The sequence below is a fragment of the Manduca sexta genome, chromosome 9 (assembly GCF_014839805.1).
Source record: "Manduca sexta isolate Smith_Timp_Sample1 chromosome 9, JHU_Msex_v1.0, whole genome shotgun sequence".
NCBI classification, from domain to species: Eukaryota; Metazoa; Arthropoda; class Insecta; order Lepidoptera; family Sphingidae; genus Manduca; species Manduca sexta.
This window is the reverse complement of record NC_051123.1, coordinates 10,603,259-10,612,956: the sequence shown is the minus strand read 5'-3', so window position 1 is coordinate 10,612,956 and position 9,698 is coordinate 10,603,259. Positions and strand designations below refer to the sequence as shown.

General features: G+C 33.2%; 1 long non-coding RNA gene across 1 annotated transcript; it reads right to left on the bottom strand.

Moving 5' to 3' along the window:
* Positions 1 to 6,094: 6,094 nt before the first annotated feature.
* Positions 6,095 to 7,684, bottom strand: LOC119188826. The gene is made up of 3 exons (XR_005112125.1): positions 7,280 to 7,684; positions 6,732 to 6,981; positions 6,095 to 6,221 (listed from the first exon to the last, which is right to left on the bottom strand). It is a non-coding gene; the product is annotated as an uncharacterized LOC119188826 (long non-coding RNA).
* Positions 7,685 to 9,698: the final 2,014 nt, after the last annotated feature.

Below are 9,698 nucleotides of genomic sequence, written 5' to 3'. Positions count from 1 at the left end.
GTTTTCTGTTACAACAAACGAAAGTTTTGAAGATCCCGACATCTCTGTCGTCTTTTTAGTTGTTTCGTCCGATCTGATCTTGAATATTGCTATGCTCTCTGGAGTCCGTCATTCATCGAACATATTCAAAGATTGGTGAGAGAGCCCGGAAGCAGTTTCTGTATCCTTTTTCACACGTGAATAACCACTGCCACAGCTTATAAAGCTATGAAATCTAGACTTGCTCAATCTAATATCAGTTTTCTTGAATAAAGACGCAAGATGGCAGATATCATTTTTTTATTTTACAAAAATGGGTTAACGGTGACATTGATAACTCTGTTTTGCTAATGAAACTTAATTTTGCTGATTCTTGTTTTGGCAACCGTCTCCATAACAGAGTGACTTACAACTTGCCAACACGGCGAATCAATTATGGTCATCACTTGCCTTTGTGGCGAATGTATCAGTCCACAATAATATGCTTCAAGAAATTTCTATTTTAGCGGTAAAGTACCTCAGATTAAGAAACTTGGAATAATAAATTCTGTCTCTAATTTGTGACTTCAACTAATTCGTTATTACTAATTCAAACACAATGGAACTTGCTTCCTAATTTACTTTTATTGCATGTAGAGTTCACTTCTCGAAAGTCGTGCACCCAGTTCTGTTGCTAATGTATCCGTTCTTAATTTGGAGTCTGTACATCTTATGTTATCGATTAGGTTAGAAGAGCTAATAATAAAAAAAATATGTTGTTCTTTTCAATTTTCTTGTGTAGTCGTATAATAGTAATTGTTGTCCACGGACTTGAAATTAATTCATTCTCTAAGACCTCAGTCAATAAATATGTGAGTGTAGGTATTAATAATGTCCCTGTTCTCGATGAAAAGTTCATTGCTGATGTTCTCTGCACCTGGAGTTTTATTTGATTATTTTTATTTTTCAGAGTTTGTCTCCGGTACCGGTTCTTAGTGGTCGGATCTGTTGTTTCTGTAGTATTTCTGCATGTGTATAATTCTTGGATGCATTTAGTAGCTTTGATAAAGACTCTCGTATCGTGGTTTCTATTATGCTGTTTTTATCCTTCATGCTGGGGATCTAATCTCTTTTCGCTATCTGTATTTTCCCATCTTTTTCTTAATGCCTCTGGTCGTTTGAATGCATTTTTTCTGTGTTTATAATCTGGAAGCATGGCAATCTTCCGCATGTTAGTTTTAAATATTTTATTAATTTCAGTTATGACTTTTCTAACGCTTCTTGCCTTTATGCTGTGTTGCTCGTAAACTATTTGATTAATTGATTTGATTGAGTTGGTTTATGTTGCGTATGCTTATTTATATGTATGAATCTTCTGCTTATAAGTCCTTATTGTGTGTTATATCATCTTGTGTGTTAACTTCCTTTGCGACTTCTATGAAGTTCTTTAGTTGTGCTTCTCATTCCTTTTTATTTGCTGCTGTCTTACTAATTTGAGGTTTTGCTTTGAAAGGTCTAATTGTTCTGGGTGTTTTTTTTTAAAAACTTAAGTTTGGCTCTCAGCATTCTATGATTGCTATTAGTATTCAGTATTAACTGTATGTAAACCTTGGATAAATAAAATGAAAGTCTTTGGTAGCTGGGAATGAAGTAAGGAAACGGGGTTTAGGTACTATCGAAAAATAAATTATATACACATATAGCGTGAAAGTTAATTGCAAAATGCATAATTTGTTGGATATTGTGGATACGCAAGACTTTATTGGTTTATTAAAGGGTTAATCGATCAGAAATAGTTAGTGAGTTACTGGTAAATATGTTAAAATATAAGTACTCGATTCAGTTCTGCTTTCTCAAAATTATTTTTGTGAATACCTTTGGTATTCACTTTGCAGGATGGCCGATGTTACGCGTCGCTATCCTAGCCGATGACATCGGGTGTTTCCGGAAGTATTCGGCTGCGCGGGCAGGCTGGCAGAAGAGAAGATATGTCACGCGACGACTATTCTATTATTATTCTCTCTGGTTGGACGTTGTCAAAAAATGTCTAAAATTATATTCTGTAATTATTTTGCTAATATAATGTTTACTGTAAAAAGAGCGTTTAACAATATGTTTGTGACTATTCAGACTGGGTACTCATTGTATAATATTTAAAGTTGATAAATCCATTATGAAGATGAAGGGAATTTATTACTTAGCGTTGCTTTTAAAACTTCTTTAATGGAAGTAGAATTAATAGGGGCATCTTTATTACTTAATATTTTAATAATTGTTTCAACTAATGTACTTATAAATGTATCCGATTTCATTAAATTATTAATTTGCGTGTCTAAAGTACGAGCAGAAAGAGCTGGAAATGCATTGGAGTCAAAAAGTTTTGAATATGTGGCATTTCTAGATTTTATTTTATTTTCTTCGACCTTTTGTTTTTTTATTGGACATGTCGACGAAATAGCAACGTGATTGCCTTTACAGTTGACACATGTGGCATCTTGAGAGTCAATTTGGTAATTTTTAAAGTTGTGATTTAATGTACAAATCGAACATACTTCTGCATTACGGCAGAATTTAGCAATATGCCCATATTTCAAACATTTAACGCATTGCTTAAGATATGTAAAACTCAATTTTATGTCCACTTTGGGCGTCCTGCAAAAAATAATGTAAGCATTCTTTGGAAATATTTTTCAAGAAATAAGTAGTTTGGCTTATGGTCTTTTGCACAGCGGCGTATTTTTTTTATTAAACACGATACCGTGAATAAAATCATAATTAATATCTGCCAAACATCGCTCAATGGTAAGAATTTTACATCGTTAACATTTCGATATCTCTCTTATTTACTTGAGTTAACTATATTCTGAAATAATATTATACTCTATTTTTAAATACACTCATCTTATTTTTTTTTAATACCGTTATATATAACAAAATATTTAATTATTTTTAAAAACGCCTACTCAAACAACAGCTTATAGTTACAGGAATATTTGCAGTTACACGCAGTCAGGCGCTCTCACAAACTGATGTCGACATCATATTTTCATCTAGGATGTGTATATTATGTACTAAGTAACATAAAATATTCTAAAATACTGTATACACTTTATGTAAAATTAAAAAACAGATAAGAATTAAAAAATATTAACATGTGATTTGAACTTAGTCTAATTTATATTAAATGCCTTACCCTTCCATACTAAAGGTTTTTGACAAACTACCATATTTTTAGGTAACTATGTATATTTTGTCACTCGGTTACTAAGAGTAATTTTCGGTATTGCGATATATTAGAATAAGTAATTGGAATTTGGGTGTGGGTGGGTGTTTGTTACGCGCCGCTATCCTAGCCGATGACATCGGGCGTTTCCGGAAGTATTCGGCTGCGCGGGCAGGCTGGCAGAAGAGAAGATATGTCACGCGGCGACTATTCGATTATTATTCTCTCTGGCTGGACGTTGTCAAAAGAATGTCTAAAATTGTATTCTGTAATTATTTTGCTAATATAATGTTTACTGTAAAAAGAGCGTTTTACATGTTTGTATTATTTTATGACAAATATTGATATTATGGATCAATGGTCACTAGACAGAAAAATATGTTAGATTTGGTATTGCTGGCCACCATTTAGAATATTATTATTTTGGGCTCCGTTTTAACGTCGATACCTGGACATGTTTTGACCACAAAACGAGAGTCTAGTGCACACTAGAGCAGATTTTAGACTAGCAAGTTCTCGCAGTACTTACTATATTGCACAAGAACTTTTAGACATGTTTATCTTAGCGGAAATATTTTTATAAGTTTATACAAATGGGATTTTTAATTTTGTATGGAGACAGTTTGAGACACTGGGAAGAATATAGATTCCAGGGAAAATATACAGCGTGACTTTTATAACGGAAAAACTAAGCCCAAAAATCTTTATAAAGCGGGCGGAGCCGCGGGCAAAAGCTAGTACATAATATTTTCAAACGTAACTTTGAAATACCTAATATTTTGACAATCAAGGATGTAATTGTACAATACCGTGTAGCTACACGTACCGCCATCTAGTTAGCTTTGGTGTAGCGCCCAAGGTCAACGCTCAAGGGCACTGGTCCCACTTCCATTCTTAACGGGAGGAATACATTTACTTACCTCGTGTCGCCACGAGTCAAGATATATGTAGTTAGGGAGGATGATGGAGGCGAAGGTTACAGCCACTGCCTGGGTCGGAATAAAGTTTACCACACCGTCGTTCTCTTTCACCCTGCGCATAAAGCGCCTGACCTGCACTACGTTTTTGGAACTACCAATCAACGAAAAGACCTGTTTATTGGACATATCAATAGGAACCGAAGTGAGAACTCCAGTGACATCTGTATTTCTAGCGGGTATAGTTGCGTTCAGAGACAGTTGGTCGAGCAATTTTTTATTTTGAATGAACATGTTAGCATTGTTAGGCAAATCAAATGTTATTCCAACCTTGTACTTATTGATGGAGCGCAAATGCATAACATCTAATACTCCATGCTCCCGTATACCTTTTGAAAGGGCCATGCGATCCCTATCACTGAATACTTTGTTCTCGTCCAGGTGGTTAAGGAAGACTATTAGTTCAGTTTGATTTGTATCCTCGGGATACTTACGTGTGTACCCTTTTACCTTGTATATTTTATATTTGTCTTTGGGGTCTTTATGTTTTGATCCTGCAGCTCCAGGAGACTCCGACGAATCCGTGTCTGAAGATCCGAAGCTCGATAGGTCTGGATCCGGAGGTTCAAGTTCATCTTTTCTCCGTCTCTTCCTGCCCATTTTGATGGGCTAACTAATTATGTAGACACTTATTTAAGAATATGTGAAGGATAATGTACAAAATATACCAGAAAAGCTTTTTTTAAAATAAATAATTCAAAAAGGGCGCCTTTGCTTATTCACAGTTTCCCGCCTTTATTTTGTCTGTCAACTTTCAAAATGTAACGGTAGCGTTCGTATTTTATTTAAAATGGGTATTTGACAAATTTTCGTAAAGTACTTTAAAATGTTCTAGAGTCTCTAAAGATACGCTTAACAATTGTTTTTTTTTTATATTTAGAGCCATTTTAATAGCAAAAAGACAGTTTTAATAAATAAGTACATTTTGTGTTTCCCGTTGAAACGCTAAGTCACGTGACAAATAAGTGGCGTGACGTCATGATGTAATAGTCTTAATGTAAACAATATGTGAGATTCCTTTATTATTCAAGATTATAAAAAGGCCAATACAATAAAATACCTTATAAGTAGCACACCTGATGGTATTATTAACTACATTTCTCCTGGTTATGGTGGCAGGATTAGCGATGTATGTTTGGTTGAAAATTGCAACTTTTTAGATCATTGGGAACCTGGTGCGATTATACTAGCTGATAGAGGATTCAAGCTTATTGAGTAACTGTTATTACAAAAGGGATGTAGTTTAGTGAGACCGCCAAGTGTATCAGTTAAGTCTAATTAAATCAAAGTTGAAGCTCGAAAAACTAAGGAGATAGCAAGTTTACTGATACACATTGAAAGAGTCATCCGACGTCTAAGGGAGTTCTCAATGTTAAAACTGCATTCGGTTGTCAATACAAATTTAATTACGTTTTTGGACGATTGCATTGTTATTGCATGTGCCTTAATTAATTTACAAGGCTCCTTAATTAAAAACATTTGACGAATAAAAACAAAATTTAGAATAAAATGTTTTATTTTCCTATATTAAGTTATAAAAATAAGTTTTTACAATAGATTGTAAACATTATTCTTCCAAAACTTTACAACTTTAGATAAAATATCATTTACTTTGATCTCATCATACTCTATTGGTATTACATGCACTTTATTATTTTTTTCAAATTCCCAATCTGCCACACACAATAAACCTTTTGTTAAATTACTCACATACATTTGCAAAAGAACTTAGACTGCAAACTTTTCTGTGATTTGTGTTTTTACATATATAATATATAAAACTTTTTTGGCTTGTTGGACATTTAATTTCAATAACTGTGTCACCCTTTAAAATACCATCTGGCGATGCAGCTACCATTGGGAAATTTTGGCTAATAATAAAACAACATTCTGCAATCTTGTCATATTTTTTTTCCAACTCCTTTCTTATACTACTTCTTCCAATGATTTTCCTCTTTTCATGGTTGGAGTATCTGGTACTTTAGCTTCCATTATTAAGGCAACCAAGGATCCAACAGTTGTTTTGCATCATGAAACATCAAATGCTTTTGATGCTTTTATTCCTGAAAAGAAAATTCATTTTTTTTTAATGTTAAACTAGTGACTGCTTGGTGGTCACATATACATTTATATCCCCACTAGGATGCCCTGTAGAATGGGTACCCAACATATATGAATGTGAACACAAACATCAAAGACTAGTAAAGCTACAAGACTAATTTACATTTTGAGATTGCATCTCACATGGAAACATATAATTCCAATATATATTAATCTAAGACAGCATTTTCCAACCTTTCTTTACTGTGGACCACTAAATGAGCAAAGATGATCACCACAGACCTCCTTAAATCACAATAAAATGCTTCTCTTAAGCACAACCTGAAACTTCATATAGCTTTAACATTGAAATCAGCCGACTCTAGATATGTCCACAGACCCCAAGTTGGGAATTTTGCTCTAGAACATTGATTTTAAATATCTTATTAGTTCAATCCTTACAGTATCAAATCACATTTAAAAAGGCAACATCACATTTAAAATGCAATCAAATACCTATAAATAAATAATACCTTAACTCATGCCATGCTTGAATTTTGTGTTGTGCTTGAGTCAGACTTTCCACAAAATTTATATTTTCTTGTGTAAAAACACCATTAATTTTGGCTAAAAACGTTTCACAGTCACTTCCTTTCTTATGCTTGATGCTCTAATATTGCATCGAGAACTGAAGAATGTCGGGCACTTTGTAAACAGCTTGATGTTTTAGGATTTGAGTTAGCATATGAATTAGCATCATCACCATACAACTGTCTTGATAATCTGTAAAAATAGAAATAAAGCATCACAGATAGCCACAATACGAGAAACTTTTCGTTGAAAAGATTTTACACAAATAACAGGTACCTAACCAGAGTAAGATTCTACATAGGTTATGATTTTATTGGAAACGTAATAATGTATTATTTGTATTTATAGTCTACAATGTAATCATGTACCTATCACATGCATACCACAAAGGTTATTTTATAGCAAAACAAAATAAGGCTAAGAACATAAATCAAACTGTAATCTATTGTGAATTGAACAAAATATCAGAAAACGATAGTTTTGTACTTACAATGAAGTTTCCACGTTCCTAAATTCTGCAGAACAAAAGTCCGGGTTTGAGGCAAAGAAATTTGCGATCATAAAAGACTCAATTTTTGGCAAATTTGCACTGTCAGCTTTAATAAAACCAATTTCCATGTTTTTTTTCGGTAAAGTGCACCTTGGACACGAATTAATCATAAAAATATTAATGAAACCTGCGAATGAAACGCGCCAAAATCTTTTTCGGAATGACAAGACCAAAAGACAAGACATTACATATAATACATCGTGACGTCACGTTCTCTAGTTTTGGTCGCTTGAGACGTTTCTTGTAAATGATGCACAGATTCAAAAACTCTTATTTTTATTTAGGAAAATAAAATATTTAATAATTTTTATTTGTAATTTAAGTCAAATATTCTTAATTAACACCTTAAATTATATAGTCTTCAATACCAAATATATTTATTTCTTTACTATGTCAAATACCCTAATGCGTTCATAATTTAACTGCCAGTAATAGTGTGAGGAAATGATTTATTTTAGTGATACACATATAAATATTCAATTTTTTAACGCGTTTTTTACTTAAGGCGATACCTCAAGGTCCATTTTCATACATTTTGTTTCGCCTTTAATCTGGGTAACTAAACAAGTATTGGCAAGTAAAGAATTTAAATTCACGTCTAGTTAGTGATTAGTTCTCGCAGTTGAAGAAAAATGTAAAAATAATTAATAATCATGGATATTTCTGCCTTTAAAATTTCGTCATATTAAATTTTAAAGGCCGAAATATCCATGATTATTAATTATTTTTACATTTTTCAACTGCGAGAACTAATCACTAACTAGACGTGAATTAAAGCTTCTACTTACGAAACAAAATGTATGAAAATGGACCTTGAGGTATCGCCTTAATGACGCTAATCTAAAAAATTATGGGTTCATAAAAACTATGGGTTTATAAAAACTATGGGTTCTCTTTAAACACTTGCCAATGGTTCAAATCATTTCTAGTAGGTAGAGAACAAAGGGTAGTTACCGAAGGTCTAAACGGGGAAAAGAAGTTCTCAGCTCTTAAGACGATACCTCAAGGTCCATTTTCATACATTTTGTTTCACCATCATGGATATTTCTGCCTTTAAAATTTCGTCATATTAAATTTTAAAGGCCGAAATATCCATGATTATTAATTATTTTTACGTTTTTCTTTCAACTGCGAGAACTAATCACTAACTAGACGTGAATTTAAATTCTTTACTTGCCAATACTTGTTTAGTTACCCAGATTAAAGGTGAAACAAAATGTATGAAAATGGACCTTGAGGTATCGCCTTAAGTCGATACAGAAAGGGGTGCCGCAGGGTTCACTTTTAAGTCCTGTCCTTTTTACTCTTTTTACAGCTGATTTACCTAATTGCATTGAATATTGCAAATACCATTTATATACTGATGACACACAATTGTACTATTCTTTCGATAACAATAATACCACGGAAGCTATTCATAAGATTAATAGTGATCTTCGTAATATATACAATTGGTCTAAAAATAACTCCTTAGTCTTAAATCCAACCAAATCGCAAATGATGGTAATGGGCACAAAACTGCAAATTGATAAAGTCCTTAGTTGTAAAGAGCGAATAACTTTAAATAATAATGTACTTGAATGTGTTACTTCTGCAAGAAATCTTGGCCTCATTTTAGATTGGGAACAGAAATACGTAGAACATGTGAATGCCAAAGTTAAAAATGCTTTTTTTAGGTTAAAAATACTGTATAAAATTAGACCATATATTACTGAAAAAGTCCGTATTCTTTTAACAGATTTACTTGTTTTATCCCAGTTTAACTACTGCAGTTCTATATATGGACCCAGACTAAATTCCGAGACAGAAAGGGCAATTCAAAGAGTTCAAAATGCATGTGCGCGATTTTGTTTTAATATTCCACGTCAGGAATATGTTACGCCATTTCTAAATAGAAAAGGTATCCTAAATATGACCTCAAGAAGACAGTTGTTATACGCATGTACACTTCACAGGATCATTTGGAACAAGAAACCAGAATACTTATATGAAAAACTAGTTTGGGTGAAGGACAAAACTAATCGACTTCGTTCAGCATCACAAAATCTGCTTGTGACTCCTCATAGATCTGTACGATACAGGGGTGGCTTTAGGTTTTCTGCAGCAAGCATTTGGAATGACCTGCCTCCTCCCTTGAGGGAAAAAATGAGTCTAGGCTGCTTCAAAAAAAAAATATAAAGTAGGTCTTTTAGAAAGACAGCTTATTGCAGAGAATTTAAAACACTCCCGCTGGGGAATTCTACATCTAGGAAATATATTTACAAATATATAACCCTACATATAAGAAAATTGTTCTGTTGTTGATAAACACACGCACACACACATATACACACTAGTGATGTAACGAATGTCATTTTTT